Below are 20,592 nucleotides of genomic sequence, written 5' to 3' on the forward strand. Positions count from 1 at the left end.
ATATCAACCTGTTGGAGCTGAGAGCGATCAGACTAGCGCTGAAAGCTTTTCTGCCATCAGTACAGGGAAAGAATGTCCTGATAATGACGGACAACACAGTGGCCATGCACTACCTCAACAAAATAGGAGGCGTAGGATCACTGCCACTGTGCAGAGAGGCAATACAGCTCTGGTTTTGGGCAATTCAAGAAGGAATCTCTCTATCGGCAGTTCACCTAGCCGGAGAGAAGAACTTGACGGCAGATGCTCTGAGCAGGCAGAATACAGTTTCCCAAAAATGGGAGCTAGCTCAGGAAGTCCTTCAAGAGATCTTCGCCCTTTGGTGAACCCCTCAAGTGGATCTGTTCGCCACCAGCATCAACAGGAAGTGCGACCAGTTTTGGTCAAGGGAATTTCCCCCGAGAGGAGCTCTAGGAGACGCGTTCGTAGTGGACGGGGAGTTTCCACCCCTGTACGCGTTTCATCCAGTCCCTGTCATTCCTCAAATGATCAGGAGGTTGAGAAGATTCTGGAAAACCATGATCCTAATTGCCCTGGATTGGGCCAGGAGAACGTGGTACCCGGACCTTCTGGACATGTCCATCTGCCCTCCAATTCGTCTCCCGCAAAGAGAGGATCTTCTCTCGCAGAAGGGAGGTCAGGTTCTCCATCCAGACATCGGAACCCTCAACCTTCACGCTTGGTTTCTGAAAGGTTGAGATACAAGGATTGGGATCTCCCAGATGACGTCATGGAGGTGTTGCTTTCAGCCAGAAGGCCAGCAACAAAAACTTTATACCGCTGCCGTTGGAACAAATTTTGCAGCTGGTGTAGAGAAAAGAATGTTGAACCCTTTTCATGCAATACACCAATGGTGTTATCGTTCTTGCTTTACTTAGCAAATTCAGGCCTCCAAGTTGGTACGATCAAGGGCTATCTTGCAGTGCTGTCAATCTTTAAGCATACTGCTGAGGAGCCTTCAAATTTCAAATTACCCTTGGTAATCCAATTTCTGAAAGGGTTCACTAATGTTTATCCCCCAAAGCCTTTTCAAGTTCCATTGTGGGACCTAAATCTAGTCTTAAAATTTCTGATGGGTACTCCTTTTGAACCACTCCATTCCTGTTCATTAAGATTTCTCACTCTTAAAACAGTCTTTCTAGTGGCTTTAACATCTGCCAGCAGAGTGAGCGAATTACAAGCTCTTTCTTGCAAACCTCCTCATACAATCTTTATAAAGACAAGGTTGTTTTACAAGTGAAGCCTAATTTTCTCCCAAAGGTGGTTTCTGAATTCCACATTACTCAGAAAATAACTTTACCTTCATTCTATACTCATCCCCATGCAGGGAAAGAGGAAGAAAGATTACACAGGCTGGATCCAAGGCGTGCCTTGAGTTTTTATATTAGCAGACTTGCTAGGACACAATTAGGATTGCCAATCATGAAACAGACCCATTTCAAGGTGGATCATTTTAACCATTCTAGAATGTTACAAATTGCCAGGAAAAGAACCCCCTCAACATCTTAGGGCTCATTCAACCAGGGGTATCGCAGCCTCTTCGGCTCTCCCAAGAGGGGTTCCGATTAGAGACATATGTGCGGCTGCCACATGGTCGTCCGCACATACCTTTACTAAATTTTACAGCCTGGGTTCCTCCTCCAGCCAGGGGACAAGAATTTGGAAAGCTGTGTTGCATTCTGTACATTCTTAAAGGGAAATATTTCAATTTTACTCCCACCTCCTCTTTACACTACTGCTATGGGAGTCTATCAAAGATAAGGAATTCGTCGGAGGACACAATCCCTTCGAAGAACAAGTTACTTTCTTACCTTGTAACGTTCTTTCGATGGGATGTTCCTCCGACGTATTCTTTATCGCCCCTCCCATCCAACTCTGCAGTAAAACTTCCCTTGTAGTTGTAGCTTACGCTTCTTCAATGTTAATAACCAATTCAGGCAAAGCAAATTTAAGCTTCAAAACGGAACTGAGCAACGGACGCTGCACGAGTCTATTTATACGCATGATGACGTTGGCGCCGATACAGAGGCTGTCGAGGGACACCGACTCGAGGGACGTCGACGCGCAGTGCCCTCTACTGAAAAAATTTCCAAGGCCAGCAAGCTGGAATGGGTAACATCAAAGATAAGGAATACGTCGGAGGAACATCCCATCGAAAGAACGTTACAAGGTAAGAAAGTAACTTGTTCATCTGGCTGCTGCATCAGGAGATCCCACTCAGGGTAGGGTGGCAGAGTGTTCTCAATGACTAGGGAAACACATACAATTCTAAAACTTCAATTGTCACCATTCACTATATCTCATTCCCAATATCTTTTTACCAGTCTTTTAAAAGATTTGGACTTTGAGTGCTCTAGTGCCAGACTCAGAGGTACAACTACCTGCCAATTTTTTTGAGGGTTTAGAGTACATCTTAAATGAACATTCTGAAGATGACCATGTCTTGCTGCACAGCAGTAGTACTCAAGTGAAGTAGCTTAACTGAATATAAGAATGCAAAAGCCCACAAAATTCAGTAAAGCCAACAAATCAGTGGCCACTTTTCTCTGCTAGCATCATTACGGATAAGCAGATGGTGATGAAACAGCTCCCAGAAAGCATACACACTCTTCACTCCTATGCTCTTCAATCACATGTCATTTTCTATTCTTGTATAGCAGTTGTAGTCTGTTCATATTATAAATAGATGACTACAACTACCAGAATGTAATATGAAGTGAGCCTAAAAGCGAGGATTGGAGGGTGTTGTAATCTGCCCTATGGGCTGTTCTACCTTTTGAATGGCACATCCAAGAAGACTTTGTACGATGAAGTAATCTGCTTTTAATTAGTCATTGTAAAGGCAGGTTTGCATCTTGCTGCTATAAATGATGTGAAAATAACGAGCAGTACAGCAAGCACGTTTTTGCACACTAAATAAGCAAATATGCTCTAGTCAGCAGATGGAAAATTCAACTTGGATTTAGAAATGCATATGACTCAATGGCAATTATTAATAATTAAGGAGACTAGCACATTTTTTGCATGTAGATGAATAGTGCAGGCTAGCCGATATAGTGCATCTAGAAGACCTGTGAAGGTCAGCCCTTGCATTGCGCTTAGATTAATTGTGCAGGGTAGCCTATGTATTGCATCTAGAATAGCTGTGAAGGCCAGCCTGTGCATTGCGCTGAGATAAATTGTGAAGGATAGTCCTCTACTGCTGCCGATGAGTCTTGTAGGTTAGCCATTGCTTGGCACTCGAGAAAAAGTACAGGGTGTCCAGGTATTGCACTTAGAAGATGGAGGAGTTAGCTTAGACATAGCACACAATAAATCTAGGAGGATAGCAAACACACCGCACTTAGATGAAATACGAGGATGGCCGATGTGTTGCACTTGGAAGATGTTGAGGGGAGCCAATGTATTGCATTGTCTGTTAAAAACTCTCTAACGTCCGAACACTCAGCACATCTACCATCCATTACCTAACTAACTTCACACAAACCTCTGACACAAGACACCAAAACTACACTCTCCCATTCTCTCCCCAACACCCAACACAGACCGAAAACTCCTGCATAAAACATAGAAATGCCAATCCGCTAAAATCATACTAGCAGTGACTGTTTTTTTCCAAACTGAAGCTAGCTGATCCCCAATAACCTTTCCAACCCCTTTCCTTTTCAGATCCGCCAGAGCGCCTGGAAACCCTGAAAAATGGCAGCAGTGTACGGTACAAGTCCCAATAACAAAACATAACATAACTTGATACAAGCTGTAACTGGCCAAAAACTTGGACTCCCATTCAACACCACTCATGGTGGGATTCTGCCTTAGCCCAGTATTAAAAAATAACTGCATAAAGTAAGGAGTCTGTATGAAAACCACAGTCATTCATTGCAGCGTGCAGGAGCGTTTTTAGGCCATCTCATGATGGTTGAGCTCCAAGTTCTTTCAAGTTCTTATTACCTCTTAGGTTTAAGTGCTTTCAGGATCTGATCACCTCTCAGAGTCAAAGCTTTCAGGTCAGTACTTCTCAGGTTCAAGCGTTTTCAGCTTTTCATCACATTTCAGGATCATATCCAAGTGCTGTCAGGCAATCAACACTTCGCAGGTTCAGTTTGAGGAGAGTTTCAGCACTTCCAGCACCTCCCATGTCCAAGTGCTCTCAGGGTGTCAGCCTTTCTCAAAATCAAGGCCTCTTTGGCTTTCTGCACCTCTCAGTTTCAAGGTCTCCCAGTCTTTCAGCATCTCTCAGGATCAGGTTGGACTGCACATGTGCCGACCTTCTTCTATCTAATCTAGATCATGACTACCTTCATAAACGCGAATTATCAGCCTCCTAAATTGCTCTTTTGGATAGCTAAGGTCTTTCTCTTTTTTTGTAATGTTTAAATTGTCTCATTCCCTTTTTGTAGAGACTGGTACATTGTTACAGGAAGTTATATAAGATGTTTCTGTCATTCAATTCTCACCTCATGATAATGTAACATCTATGCCAAAACGCTCAGTACAAATGTTGTTTATTATTATTATTGTATTATTATCATTGCATATTAATGCGTGATCATCCGAGTTCATTTCTTTACAATAGCTGAATTTCAATGCATGATAATGTAACATGTATGTAAAATCATTTATACACAATCTTGTTCATTGTTGTACAATATATATATCAATGCATAATGTTGAGTACATGTCAAGAGAAATATACCATGGTGGACTCTCTATTGACGACTGATTTACATGGCAAATTTTATTGTGATATTTAGACTTATCAAGAAGTCCATCTCATGGTTAGTTCTCAAAAACTGGGCTCTCTATCATATAGTTACAGAACATATCTTGTTCATGTATATTTCCTAAGGCATTGCACGTTCAAAGCTCATAGTTGTACTGTTGTAATATTCTGCATATCAACAGAGGATACTGCTCCCCATTGCTTTACTAGTATAATAAAAACCTCAAAGAAAAGGTGTAAGTGAGAATTCCTCATTGAGTTCAGTGGGATTCATAGAGTCTAGTCTGTGAATCCAGAACATCTTTCTTCTTGAAAGGAGTGTCTGTGTGTTGCCACCTCTCGGGGGAGTCCTTACTGTTTCTGATAAGTCTCAATATCACAATGAAATTTGCTATGGAAACCCATCGTCAATAGAGAGTCCGCCATGGTATATTTCTTTTGGTCCGGGGGTTGTAACCTCCATACACATTGTTCTTTCACCACTGCATGGGGGATTTGAAGACAATCTGAGTCTTTGTAAATGTATTTGAGAAATGTGTTTTGTTTTTTGCTGTACTTTGATGGCCCTACAGCCGAATAAACGTAATAATGATGAGTTTCTGTTAAACATTTCTATTAACATGTACAACCGTTCAGATATAACTTTTTAATGCTGGTGGAGCTATATTGACCCCATGATTGATTTGTTGTGGCTTTTGCTCTCAGCTGAAGCATATTTTGGGAAGAGAAACTACTTTCAAGTTGCCATACTTAGTTTGTGGGTGAATTCGTATCTTCAAGAATTATCTAACGTTTTTGTAAAGCCAGCAAACAAAACTGGCCAATTTATTTTTAATTTTCAGTGCTACCATTCTAAGCAATACTGAACCAAAATGGTCAGGGCTTGACTGTGTATGTCAGTGTATGTTTAATGCAGGTTAGAAAACCAAGACAAGCATGCTCGCACAGAATAGGTGCATGTTGAGTGTTAATGCATAGCGCTCAATCTGTCATTTCGTGGATCGTTAAAGCCATTAAACTAATTGAACATTTTGTAAGAGAATACTGTTAATTGGAGGATAAAAAAGGTCTGCACCTCCGACCAGCGGTCACTTAAAAGAAGGGACGGAGCAACTAACAGACCACATGAGGTGACAATGAATATAGCGGATGTGTGTATGGCTTTGCCTGCAGTTGACTTGTGCTCCAAAAGACCATCTATGTGTGTACTTACCGCCCCATTTTCTGCAACTCGCCCTTCCACTCCCAAACAAGAAGTAGGACAGACAGTGAACTATAGAGACATAGTGCAGACGTCAGGCCTGTTGTCATAGTGTGCCCGCTGCACCTGCACCTCTCCCCAGAGGCAGAGATAGGCATCTGAAAGCAGAGAGCTCTGTGTGCTTGGAAGCTAGTAGGCTGCATGGAGCTAGCACCCATGCGGTAGCTACTTACAAATGAAACAAACGTCTGCTGGTATTGTTCATGCTGTGCCTGTTGAGGTGAGCTTGCCCTGACTCTGTCCATGCTATACATGTACCCCTTTTTAATCTTTGATTCAATGGCCCTCATTACGACCCAGGCGTTGGACCATGGTGCTAATAGCACCATGGTCCATGCCGGCAACTTACCGACTCCGCCATGGCGGAATGGGGAATTACCGGCCCATTCCGAGGTTGGCGGGTCAGTAATTCCCCATGCCGCCATGGCCCTTCCCCATTCCCATTTTTGCCCCATAGGGCTCAATGGGACTGGGGAAGGCGCTAATTACGGAGCCGTAATGAGCTCCTAGGTCCCTTTGCGGGTTGGTTTTTTAACGCCTGCTAAAAGCAGGTGTTAAAGTGCCACCCGCAAAGGGACCTCGTAATCAGGCTTTAAGGGTTTAACGGCGCTGCCACCTTTTACGGCGCCGTTAACCCCTTAACGGCTGGGTTGTAATGAGGGCCAATGTCATGACCATGCTGAGCATGTAACCATGTGTAGGGGAAGAGTGGACTGGCCTTGCACATACTCTACCTGTAACAGGGTGTGAGTGAAACCTTCACTGGTACTGTAACCATTTATTAGAGAGGTTTGTACAAGCCCTTGCGTACAGTTGCCCTGCAAATACTTTACTTATATGTAACAGAAAGATTCACTGTACATGGAATACTGTGTCGGTACTCAAGTATAGATGCTTGCACTGGCCCTGCCCATGTTCTACCTGTTTGTGAGGTAATCTTGAACTGGTTCACACACCATTGCTGATTTTCAGTTGGAGGAAAAGTATGTCCATTGCGGACTGGAGTTATTTCAATTTCAAGTGCTCCATCACATCCAACAAGATTTTAACTACTGGTGACACAAGTGCCCGGAATGACAAAGCTAGCCCTGATCGTCGACTTCCAGTCAGAAAATTCTGCCACTTCACTTTTAAAGATGCACAATATGTAGCATTAATTGCTGTCAGCAAGAAGGTACAAATAATCATCTTGTGATTTTGTTATAGCGTTTATTTCGAATGCAGAAGTATTTACTGCATAGGGTGGTCTCCAGATCTGGCGATGAATATAATCAGTTTAGCTCCACTGTTTTATTTCTTGAAAGAGTGCATTTCGGGTCACTGGTGGACTTCATACACTGAAGTAATTATTCGTAACTTATTTCCGCCAAGTGGTGCCCGCTCTTATTGCGCACACGGAATCTCGGACCGGCCTTGTCAAGCTTGCACTATTTGTGAGGAAGCCCTCAGCGACCCTCCATATGCTGTATTGGTTTATGTGTGCCATTCACACTGGCCCTTTAAGGTGCTGTTCATTTGCCCATTTGGGAAGGAAACTTGACCTAGTTCTACCCGTGCTGTCCATGTGCCTATTTGTTACGGAAATATGTGTGAGCTTTGTCCATGCTGTACTTGTACCCGCTTGTGATGGAAACATGCACTGGACCTGTCCATTCTATATATGTACCCACTTGTGGGGGAAGCTTGCATTGGCCATGCCCATGCTTTACTTTATTGTGAGAAAACTTCCACTTGGCCCTTTGGGAGGAGCTTGTTCTCACCCTGCCCATGCTGTACCTATTTATGGGGTAAGCCTGTACTAGCCCTGTCCAATGCGCCCTCTGTAGTTTGTTGCTAAGGAAGCTTGCAGTGACCCTGCACATGCTTTGTGAGGACAGCCTGTGCTGGTCCTTGCCAGGTAGTAACTGTATGTACTGAATTTGTGAGGAAAATCTCAGACTTTTAGGAACATTTGCAGTGCTGCCACCTATGCAGCCACTGCTATGGGTGTCTGGATAATAGCGTGCAGTGCTGCTTCCATAATGTGCCTGTCCAGTTTGTGATTAAAGCTTTCAGTGCTGCTTGATGTGCTGTACCTGTTCTTTGTCTGTTGATCCCTTGCTCTGATGCTACCCATATTGCACTCTTACTGTATGACAGGGAGGTTTTAACTTCTGCTGCATATGTTGTGTTTTCAGTATGTAAATACAATGTGCAATGTTCCTGCTGTTGCGGGTACCTGCCTAGTGAGTTAAGGAAGTGTTGGCATAACCCACATTCATGAAACACAATTCATCACTTTACACAACAAACTAGTATGGGAGGCTTTTTTGGCCAGTTTGTTGGAAATGGTGTATTTTAAAGAACATTGAGACAGTAAAATGAGTTAATCTCCCGCCCACCCCCCCACTTCACAGTGCAGTAAACCCCATATTTAGGAAACCGGGGGAATCAGAGTTTCTCTACGTCTCTGCTCCACCTCTTGGTGGTCAAACTTGCAGCATAGCCCCACCTCATTTTCACATGCAGTGCTAATAGAGGCCTATTGGTGGTAATCAGCCTGGAAGAAGACCTTACCTGCATCACCACCTGTTCTAGGCCTGTCTCCCAACCATCTGTGATATCATAGGAATTCCATCCGCTCAGTTGCGAAAACACATTTGAGTAAAGGGTATTTCTTCGCCATCTCTGATGCATGGAAGTTGGATGCACAGAAGGCTACTTCCATACCAGGCTGCCAGTGGTGGGTAGTAAAGCTTGCTACTCAGTTTAGTAAAGGTGGAATGGATGCACATGGAGATAGACAAAGATACTGCAAGCAAAGTTAGCGATAACTCCATATGCAAATCATACGGCGCTAGTGGGGAGAGCCAGCAGGGTTGGTGGAAGGAAGGGAAGAAAGAGAGAAAAAGGGGCAGAGTTTGGGGCTGGGATGCTTTATGGTCTTTATTTCTAATAGTAGGTTATGTTGTGATGACTTATACCGCGCACTGCTGCCATGTGCATGGTCTCCAAGCGCTCACGTAGCTCTGTGAGAAAAGTGGGTGGGGTTGGTTAGTGAGGGAAGAGGGATAGGATAGAAGTTGTTCTCTTCTGTTGATGTATGTAGAACCAGTAGAAAATGGTGTCTGTGCATGTAAGCTTTCTGGGTGTGCCCTAGGCTTGATGTGTCCCAAAGGGTAGGGTCCAGTGCCTTAGTTGTTTGTTGTTTGCAAATGTTTGGTCTTGTGGCGTGGTTATTTATTTTTTATTTATTTATGCATTTGTTTATTGCGTGCCAAAGACGGTAGGCATCCGGGTGCACGCTAACACAGGACACAACAACAAAAAAGACAGACTATCAGGATGAATGCTCAATTCACTCAGAGTTGTCTTCAAACGTTTATGAAAGGTGAAGAGGCTCCTCTCCTTACATATGTCAACAGGTAAGCTGTTCCAAGCAATCACTGCTTGCACAGGAAGGGGGCGTGCGCTCCCCCTTTAAACTTAGTGTAAATGTAGACTTTCAGCAGGTGAATTCATATATAACAGATTCGGTCCATATGGCCAACAGCATGTGGTACAAGCACATGACCAAGTTGGGTAAAGAAAATACAAAGGGGAACTTCTGTGTGTGTTCTCTCATGCCCTATGCCATGAGTGAATCCAGAGCACTCATAACATCTGAAAATCCACCTGCCACAGCACAATGACACATGCACTTGTCGCTCTGCACAACCAGAGACTGATTTCAGGGGAGCCGGGCTACATGGCGATGCATGTCATAGAAGACGTTCCCGTATTTCACAGTTACATCAAAACTCAAGAGATGATAGATGACTACTGGAGCACTGACAAGACAATACAGTATATCCCTGATGTTACACACAAAGGGGAAGTCAAAATAGTGGCACAAAGGGAATTACAATGCCCCAAGAGAGGACAAAAGGAGATAGGAGGAATGCCAGGATGCTGGGAGTAACCACAATTACTAATATACGGTCATATTTACACACCTGAGCGGTGGAAAGAGGGAATGGTTGGGAGCAAAGCACATGCGCTCCTGACAGTTGCAGTAGAAGTGGTACAAAAGGAAAAAGACAATTGGCTCAAGGAATGAGAACCAAATGCAAAACTGCTCACCTGGGTAAAGAATGAAGCAGGGCCTATGCCAATTCTACCGCTCGAGGGTGCTTCATAGTGTTTCCAGCATGATGGTCTAGTGAAGGTTGGAGAGAACAAGGGATGTCAGCGAATATCGAAGATACCAGGCATAAAGGTCGGTACAGCAGTACTAATGGACCACTACTGGGCCTGCGGGTCCAAGACATCATGAAACTGCTGGCGAATTGGGAAGGAATATGTTCTCTAGTACAGCTAAGCACACCAGCACTAGTAGTATCCCGGAAGGACATACAGGTGGATGGAATCCCTAAGATGAATGCTCATCAGAGGAAGAAGAGATCTGTAGAGCTGACAACAGTGAAGAGAGGAAACTATGCATCATCAAAGATGGAAGACGCACTGGATGCAATACCACCTGAACATAGGCTGTTCAGCAGGACCGAGATGTTCTTTGCGTCCATTGTTCCAGAGATTCAAACTAATGTGAATGCCAGGTGGCTCTAGATACTGACCACAAAAGTGATGGGTGGAGGGTTTCGAAAGAATCTAAACCACTGGCAATTGCTCTGGGCATCCTTCCACACTACCGTTTTTTAGCCCGTCTGCGCCATTGCAAAAGGGGACCAGCCATGTGCAAATCAGTCAGCAGCTGCCGCCACCGAAGGTAGCAGCCCAGCCCGAACTGCTAGGCCAGGTCCCTTCTGCACAGAAAACTACACAACCCCAGACATGTTTCGGCCTTGTTGGACCTAGCAGTTCGGGCTGGGCTGCTACCTTCGGTGGCGGCAGCTGCTGACTGATTTGCACATGGCTGGTCCCCTTTTGCAATGGCGGAAATGGGCTAAAAACGGTGGTGTGGAAGGTTGCCCAGAGCAATTGCCAGTGGTTTAGATTCATTCGAAACATTCCACCCATCACTTTTGTGGTCAGTTTGTTTCTCCTTGTGAGAGAGGGTATTCTCAGACGGGGTCCCTTGCTCGCTGCGCCACAGGGAACCAGGCTGCACCTCACTGAGGAGGTCTAACAAGGCCGAAACATGTCTGGGGTTGCTTGGTTTTCTGTGCAGAGACGACCTCGCCTAGCAGTTCGGGCTAGGCTGCTACCTTCGGTGGCGGCAGCTGCTGACTGATTTGCACATGGCTGGTCCCCTTTTGCAATGGCGCAGACGGGCTAAAAAACGGTGGTGTGGAAGGTTGCCCAGAGCAATTGCCAGTGGTTTAGATTCATTCGAAACCTTCCACCCATCATTTTTGTGGTCAGTTTGTTTCTCCTTGTGAGAGAGGGTATGCCCAGACGTGGGTCCCTTGCTCGCTGCGCCACAGGGAATCAGGCTGCACCTCACTGAGGAGGTCCAACAAGGCCGAAACATGTCTTGGGTTACTTGGTTTTCTGTGCAGAGGGGACCTGGCCTAGCAGTTCGGGCTGGGCTGCTACCTTCAGTGGCGGCAGCTGCTGACTGATTTGTACATAGCTGGTCCCCTTTTGCAGTGGCGCAGACGGGCTAAAAACGGTGGTGTGGAAGGTTGCCCAGAGCAATTGCCAGTGGTTTAGATTCATTCAAAACCTTCCACCCATCGCTTTTGTGGTCAGGTGGCTCTAGATAACATGATGTGAGCTGATGGAGATGAGAAACTCAAACGTGAAGGGGTTCAATGCTATCAAAGAAGAATTCAGAGCTGGCAGGTTGATGGCCCTACAGAACCAATATGTTCTAGATCTTCTCACGGCTATGGACAGAGGCATTTGTGCCAAGATCAGGCCTTCCTGCTCTACTTACATTCCCACCCATGATGAAGAAAATGGGACCCTAACAGAAGCCTTCACTCAATTATCAGACCTGCATGCTAAAATGGAGGCAGAGACGAATAACATAGGGCAAGACGATGACTGGTTGCCATACATCTTTTCCTGGACATTATCATGGATGGCCAACGGATTAAAATTACTGATAGCAGCATTGATACTAGTGTTATTTGCCTTTTGTTTCATCATATTAGCAATATCACAATGCAGGAAGACTACAGGGATGAAAGTATTACTGGACTTAGAGACAGAATAGGACGAAGAAAGAAAGACACATAATGCGCTGAAGTCACAACTGACACAGTGTCCTCTGTTCCTGCAAGGCACAGTGTTCGAGTTTCCTTTCAACTCACTTGACTGTTGGGGAAAATGGGTATGGTGCAACCCTGAGGGAGATTGCAGCTATATGACCTGGAGTTTGGACGACCATGCAAATATCATGGACATCTAGGAGGAAAAACAAAGTTATGGATCCGAAACTGTATGTGAATAGAGAGAGTCATTTGGGAAGTGTGGTCGACATGTCACCCAGAGGGGGGATTGAGGTGGAAGATCCAAATGTGGCCCTTGTGACCCCCACCTAACTCACAGCCCGAAGGCAGAGAAATGAGAGATGTACATCACTCTTCGGCCCTTCATTGCCATTGGTGATGTATCACAGATGTGAGAAGTGCTGTCCGCTCAGACAGCCCTTCAAACCATACATGACTGACAACATGATAGAGATACAGTTGTAATTGATCAAACAAGTCAACTGACTATAATCTCGAGAAGCTGATGACGTCACTACTGACATCATGACGTAGATGCGTTAGACATGAAGCATATAGGCATCCATGCATGAAGCTACAAGGACATTTTAGTTTATTGCAGATAGACACAAAACAAATGCTCATGACTCATATAGATAGAGGACTGACACACACACACCTACATATATATCCTTTGCTAAGTGGAAACAGCAAGACACTAACAATACGTACCATTAGCTTGCTCATGCATAATTGTGACTAACATGGACAGCCATAAGAACAAAGATGGCAGCCATAGGTGCATTGAAGTGAATTGGGAAAGCAAGACGAACTTCGAATACATGGAGAGGCAGCCAGACTGATTCAGCTAAAAGCAGACAGACAGCTCTCAGTGCAGACACAGTATGCATGGAACACGGTGCACATACTCGCCAAGGATTAGCAGAGACTGAAAGTTTCCAGTTTACCAAGGCAATAAGACACCTGCAAGGAATATAGCCTAAAATCCTCATAATTACAAGCAGGAGAGCTCAATTTCGTGGTCCGTACACATGTGCCCTGGAAGAACAGAACAATGCCTAGTCACTCGAGACAGATGGGGGAAGCTGTTCCCATCGAACCAACGGCAGAAAGATACAATTACTATACAGGTTCAAAGCTGGATGTTCTGTCTCAGGGCTTAGACGATCAGAGATGGCAATTTATTGGCAACACAGAGCACATTCGTGATTGTTTGCCTTGAGCAGGTTCACTCAGCCTGGTAGCTGTCCAAGGTCCCAAGGCTGAGAAGACCTATTCTGCCCAATCACGTTAAGCACACAATGTTGCAGTGGCCAATGATTTCCCTGTTAACCTGCAACTTAGCAATTGTAACATTTAGAGGTGTTCCTAGGAGGAGCCACCAGATATGGCAATCCAGTTACCAGACTAATCCCTATGGATTACATATATAGTTCTCCTTGACTAACCAATCCCCTTCCCTGATGGGTTTTTTGGGACGTAACTTGTTTTAATGACATCACTAGCCTTTAAAACGGTGTAACCCACATTTGGATGGTGATATCTCTCTGAGCAGAATGCTGTTCTGGTGCGATCCCTGTCATTCCGATTGATAATAAAGATAGTAAACTTTTCCCCGTGGTTGAGTCTTCCGTTCTTGCGGTATGGATTTATTTGTTGCCCAAGGACCCTCTTGCTGGTAATCGGGGTGACTGATAAGAGTGCCTCTGCCGCTTCTTTACAATAAAGAAAAGCATGAAAGGAAAGGGGCAAATGATTTAAGGTTGCCCAGAATAAGCTTGGACGGAATTGTGTGTCCAAGACAAGAAGTGGGGCGCATGCCTTTAAGAACTTTTTCCATCTCGAGCACAGAGATGGGATTAAAGCTGACCACAGGTTGAGCTTCAATTCCAGGGGCTTTGAGAATATCAGATGGTGCATCCAGGACAAAGTCTGTGGCAATCCTGGAATGTGCCAACTTGATTTTTCAGCAAAGGCTTATTGGATTTTTGTACAGTCTTCATCCGTAGGAATAAATGACTTGTGCTGCATGTGAGGCTTCCCTAGTTTTTAAACAATTTGAAAGAGCTTCTTCATATTATTATTGGAGTTCCCAATTTCCTCATTGAAGAAGTTCTTTTTGGCTTCATATATTTCTAGTTTGTATGTTCTTTCAAAGGTTTTCCAGAGCATTCTGTTTTCATCCGTTTTGTTCTTGGCCTAGGTATGTTCAGCTGTCTTTTGTCTTGCTTAAGGTTAGTCAGCGTGGGGGTTAACCAGTTATGATGGTTCATTCCATCGCTGGCTGTTTTACGTTTCATGGGAGCCAATCTGTTCAACAATTTGACCAGATGTCTCTCGTAACATGCAGCCAGAATATGCAGTGGATCAGAGTCTGTGGTATTATTCATGAGTCTAAGCATGCAGTTATCTAAGTCATCCTGATGTACCTTACTCAGATTCCTGCTAATGATTTTGGTATATTAGTACTCTGTGCAATTTTCCAGGCAATGTAATCTGTAAATTGACGAGGAGGTGGTCTGACCACACATAAGGTTAGTGTTCATGGAGCTGATAAACATTGTCCAAGGTATTCCCCCACCATCAGTTAAGGTCGCCCAACATGAGATAAGAGCAATTAGGTTTGTTCATTCGTGCAAGAATGCTAGTTATTTCTTTGTTAATGCCTGGCATATCATTGGGACGGCAATAAGATAATATTTGTACAATTTGTAGGAGAAGAAATAGTTTTTAAATGTAAAATTTCACATCCTTCGAAGACAATGGGTGATTTAAAAAGCACAGCTCTTCTTTTGCCATAAAGGCTACTCCCGGTACCCTGATCCCGATTTTGGCCAGAGAAATGATATCTTTTATGTGTGGCTAAACCGATATTTGTCACTAGAATACTTTAAGCAAGTTTCATGAGATCGATATCATTATCAAGGATATAGTCATGAATATCGATTGCATGTTTGCCTAATGAATGGGTGTTTTAAAGAATACTTTAATTACTTGTTACACTCAGGGGGTGTATCCTTAGGAAAAGGCATAACTGGTTTGTTCACACGTCTGATTATTTGATCAGGCAGATTCTCTACAGTCTCATTGCAGGCATTTGAACATGCATGGGGCTCAGAGGGCCCCACTGTCTGCATTATATTCTTACCTTGAACTTAATTTTGGGGTTTAGTATTCTTCTCACTCGACAGAACTACTGGCGTATTACAGATAACATGGTTGGTCCTAACTTTAGAACTTTGATTTACAGCATTATTTGATTTAATGCTAGGTTCAGCTGTAGTAGATGCTGTAATTGTCTCAGTCTCTAATAGTTTGAGCCCAATGTAATTTTGACAATAGCCTCCTGGGCAAGTTACGAGTGGACAACAGCAATTGAAGGCCAGGGTGTAGATCCATGTTACAACTTGCAGCACGCACATAGGCAACGGCATAAAAGTGAAAAGAAAGGAGCTTGCATGGTCGAAGATCTTTATCTGGGGGACTGTGTGCACAGATGGAAGCCACAAAGTCACGAACAGCGCAGACAAGTGCAGACTAGCTTGGCCCTGATGCGCTGGCGCTGATGTGCCTGGCAGTAGTTAAATATAGCGCAAGGTCAAGGGACTTGTATTCCAAATGCTGCTAATGTGCAAAAAAGACAAGTAAAGTGCTTTTAGATAAGAACATCAGCACAATTCAATAACACACAATTAGGAGACATTGATGTAATTAAAAAAAATATTCTCTGAAATGTGTTAAAAGTAGTTCTAAAGATAAACAAACGGTGTACTATCAGAGTTAAGCAAATCTAAAATGAAGCGGACAGCATGCAAACAATGTTATGGGCTGGCAAGGTGAATAATCAGTTAGCGGTGGTGTGTGGGTTGTGTGTTTCTGTGTGTAGTTTTGCTGGTCCTTTTGGGTGTGTGTATGCAGGTGTGGAAACAGGAAGGGGGGTTAGTTGGTTTCTATTTGGCTCTGGGTGTGGGTTTGTTTTATTTGATCCATATTATCCAATGTTTGCAGGTTTTCAGTTATTGGCTGAAACTTAGGTGGTTTTCTGTCGCTCCTATTTCTTTTTCGGCACCGAGTTCCATAGTTTGGCTATCAAATAAGAGAATGCGGTTCCTCTGAATTTCCTCTTCTCGTAGTGTTTCATTTCTATTTGGACGTTGTTGCTCAATCCTAGGTTTCTTCCTGGTTAGTAGCAGTTGATTTTAGCTTGGAGAAATTCGGCTCCTTGTCCGTGTAGTGATTTGTGGGCGATGCAGAGAGATTTGAAGTTAATGCAATTTTTTTACTGATAGCCATTGTAGTCTTCTCAGTGCTGGTGTGATGTGGTCGCTTCTATTTAGTCTCAGTAGTCTTGCTCCAGTATTTTCGATGTGTTGTAGTTTTTTTGTGAAGCGTTCTGGCATTCCAAGGTAGAGGCTGTTTGCATAGTATAATCTCGATAGTACCAAGGAAATGATTGTGAGTGTTCTGTGTGGAAAGTTGCGGTAGGGAAGTATCCCTCTTCTTAGTCGCAGAAGGTAGAAGCATTTTTTTGCTATTGCGTTGACTTATGGTTCTAGGGAAAGTCTGTTGTCCATGAGTATTTCCAGTTTTTTTCCCACTGATGATGTCTATCGTTGGGTTCCCATGCACGATGGCCAGCTCAAGTGTGCCTGTGTTGCATTGTCTTCTGGAGGGGAGATCATTATTTCTGTTTTGCTCGGCTTTAGCTTGAGATTGTTGTTTGTCATCCAGGTGTATATATCCATGAGGAATTTATTGAGAGTGTAGTTTGGGTCTTGGGCAAAGGATGTCTTGAAGATGAATCGGGTATCATCTGCATAGTTGTAGGCAGTCAGTTCATGGGTTTGAATGAGTTTCATTGGGGGGACATGTAGATGTTGAAGACGAGCCGGCAGATGCTTGATCCTTGTGGTACGCTGCAGGTGATGATTTGATTGTAAGATGTAAATGGCAGTAAGTGTGTTCTTTCTGTTTGGTTGGTGAGGAAAGATTTCAGCCATCGTAGTGCAGCGTTATTTATACTGCATTCCTCAAGTCTCTTTATTAATTTTGTGTCTGATTGTGTCGAAGGTGGCTGATATGTCTAGTAGTATGAGAGCCGATTGGGTGCTGTTGTCAGAGTTTATTTTTAGGTCGTCCCATATGGAGAGAAGGGCTGATTCAGTTCCTCTCATGGGTCTGAAGCCGACTTGGGATTGGTTGAGTATTCTGTTGCTTTCTACATGGTTGAGTAGTACTTTGTAGATGTGGTTCTCAAGGATTTTCACTGGGTAAGGTTGATTCAATATAGGTCTATAGTTGGTAGGGTCTTCTGCATTTCCTGTTTTGTTTTTTAGGAGGGGCTTGATGTATGCTGATTTTAAGGTTTTAGGTACAATTGCCGTGTTTATGGAAAGGTTCATTAGCAGTCAGAAGTATGAGGCTGGCATTCTGTGGTTGAGGAGGTTTTTAAAGATGCCCGGTGGGCATGGGACACTGGGGGATCTGGCAGGGTTGGTGTCTTTTATTAGTTTGTTGAAAATTTCTTCGGCTATAGGTTTGAAACAATTGAGTGCTGTGGTGGTTGGTGGCAAGCTGGTTTCTGGCTTTTCTGGGGGGTGTTTTTGGTAGGGCAGCTTGCATCGCTGATCTGTTTTATTGCTTCTATTTTTGTTCTTAGATGGGTTGTGATGTTGTCACAAAGGGATTTTGATAGTATGAGGCATTTGTTGCACGAGGTTGGGGTTTTAATTTCCTTGATGATTTTGAATAATTCCTTTTATGGATTTGTTGCTGATTGGATTCTTGTAATGTAATGTCCTTTTTTACTTTCAGGACTGCTGATTTGTAAATTCGGATTTGTTGTCGGTATTTGTTTTCGTCTGATTGGTTGTGGTGATTTTCCTCATTGTTTTTCCAGTTTGCGGTTTGTTTTTTTGCGTTCCCTCAGTTCATCTGTGAACCATTATTGTCTTTGGAGTGGGTTTGAAGAGTTTTGCAGGTGCTAATTGGTATAGGGCACCTGTGATCCAAGTGACAAGTTTCTCTTGCGCTGAGACATTCTATTTCGCTGGGAGGTGTTTGGTTTGGTTGATTCCAGTTGCTCTGTTAGCATTTCCAGGTAAATGCTCTTCCAGTTTTTTTGTTTGTCACAGGGAGTTTTAGGTTTGTGGATGACAGAGGTTTGGGATTTTGGCGGTGAATTGGATCATGTGGTGATCGCTCCATATGATTGGTAATGGTGGGGCAGCGGTCGAGGGTCCATCTCTGCAGAAGATTGCATCTGAGATGTGTCCAGCACTGTGGGTGGGGCAGTTTACTATTTGGTTGAAGTGCAGGGTTTCCAGTAGGGCATTGAGGGAGTTTGGTGTGGCTGCATTTTCTCTTCCAAACGAGATAAGTCTCCCAGAACATTTATGTTGTCATGATAAGTGGAGGTTGGCAATGGTGTCAGTGAGATTCGTGGCAAAGGTGGGGTTGTAGGATGGCTGTGTGTTGATCAGGAGGAACAGTAGGCTGGATTGGTCATTGAGCTTGATGTTGATTAGGAGTGATTTGCAATCTCTATGTCAATTTCATGTGATATCATAAATGATTCCTAATCCTGCCTGGTATTGCCATTTTTTCCAATCCTGCCTGAGTATTATACATTGTATTCATTTATTTATTTAATATATATAGTGCCTATCTCCTAAGTGCTTTACATACAGCAATCGGTAGAAAATGGTGTCTTAGTTAAGAAAATCACAAGGACAGGAGGTGATCTTTGAGTTTAGATTGAAAAAGAGAGAAACTAGACAGAGATCAAAGAGGCAAAGGATGGAGGTGGAATGATGAAGAGGAAGAGAGATTCTGAGCGAAGAGCATGCAGTGGAAAGTAGAAAGAAATAAGACTAGAAAGATAAGGAGGAGCAGAACCATAAAGGCATTAAAGACAAGACATAGAAAGTTGAAAAGAAGATGAGCACCAAAAGATAACCAATGAAGATGGTTCAAAGCAGTAGAGATGGAGTCCCTAGGAGAAAGAGAACAATGAATATGAATAGAAGAGTGGTAGATGGAACAAAGAAGAGCTAGTCTATAGGCAGGGAGACTCAAGAGTAAGCAGGAACAGTAAAAAAGGCGAGAAAAGACTAAAGAGGCGATAAGAAGTTTAGAAGCTTGGAAAGTGAGGAAGTGGCAAGCCTTCTGAATATTGAAGAGTTGAAAAAGGCAGAAGGGTAAAGTTAAGGATACATAAGAAGAGAAAGACAGTGCAGGGTCAAAGTGGCCCCTTAATTGTGGGCAGAGGTGGCCAGGGGGACAGAAGCCATGGGAAAGGAAATAGAGGGGAGGTTAGGGGGGGAGGACAGTAGAGGCAGGAAAGAACAGGACCTCGTGTTTTGACAGATTAAGGTGTACAAAATGTGAGGACATCCAAGATTGGATAGAAAGAAGACAGGCCGGCAGAGATTAGTGAATTGACTCTGAAAAGAAGGAGAAGGAAAGGAGAATTTCAGAGTCATCTGTGTACAAATGGTAAGAAAAACTATGTGCAATGATGGTAGCGCCAAAAGGAGAGGTGTGTAGAGAAAAAATAAATGGACCGAGCATCAAGTCTTGGGGTCCACCATGAGAAAGAGTGAAAATGGGCGACAACTGGCCAGACCAAGAAACAGAAAAGGTGCCGTCAGTAAGATATGACTGAAACCAGCCCAGAACAGAATCCCTAAAGCCAAGGGGCATAATTCATAGAATCCAGCGCACAAGTGGTGCACGCGGCTGGTGGACAGTGTGCGCATGTGACAGACTGCGCCAGCCGCGTGCGCTAAAATCCATTTCCGCGCACAGCGTATTCATGGATTTTAACATCCAAAACCAGCCGTGGCGCACAGTGGAGCATCGACCCTGCAGCAGCGCCAGTTACGCCTCCAACCCCTCCCTGTGCGCCATGCACAGCGCACAAATCCCGTACATGGCGCAAAGGCCCCCAACCACGAAAACGCCTGTAAAACTCCCCACGCACCCCTCCGAATACGTGTACACCCCGGCGCGGGGAGTTTCACACGCGATTGGCCCTGTGTGAGCGGGGTACGTGTATTACTGGGGTTCGCGGGAAGTTTCAGACACAATTGGCCCTGTGCGAGTGGGGTACGTGTATTACTGGGGTTCGCGGGAGGTTTCTCACGCGATTGGCCCTGTGCAAGCAGGGTACGTGTTTAACTGGGGTTCGCAGGAAGTTTCACACGCGATTGGCCTTGTGCGAGCGGGGTACGTGCATTACTGGGGTTCGCGGGAAGTTTCACATGCGATTGACCCTGTGCGAGCGGGGTATGTGTATAACTGGGGTCGCAGGAAGTTTCACACGCGATTGGCCCTGTGCGAGCTTGGTACGTGTATTACTGGGGTTCGCAGGAAGTTTCACACGCGATTGGCCCTGTGCGAGCGGGGTACGTGTGTTACTGGGGTTCGCGGGAAGTTTCACACGCGTT

This window comes from Ambystoma mexicanum, chromosome 2p (genome assembly GCF_040938575.1).
Source record: "Ambystoma mexicanum isolate Mex_15411 chromosome 2p, UKY_AmexF1_1, whole genome shotgun sequence".
In the NCBI taxonomy this organism is placed as follows: Eukaryota; Metazoa; Chordata; class Amphibia; order Caudata; family Ambystomatidae; genus Ambystoma; species Ambystoma mexicanum.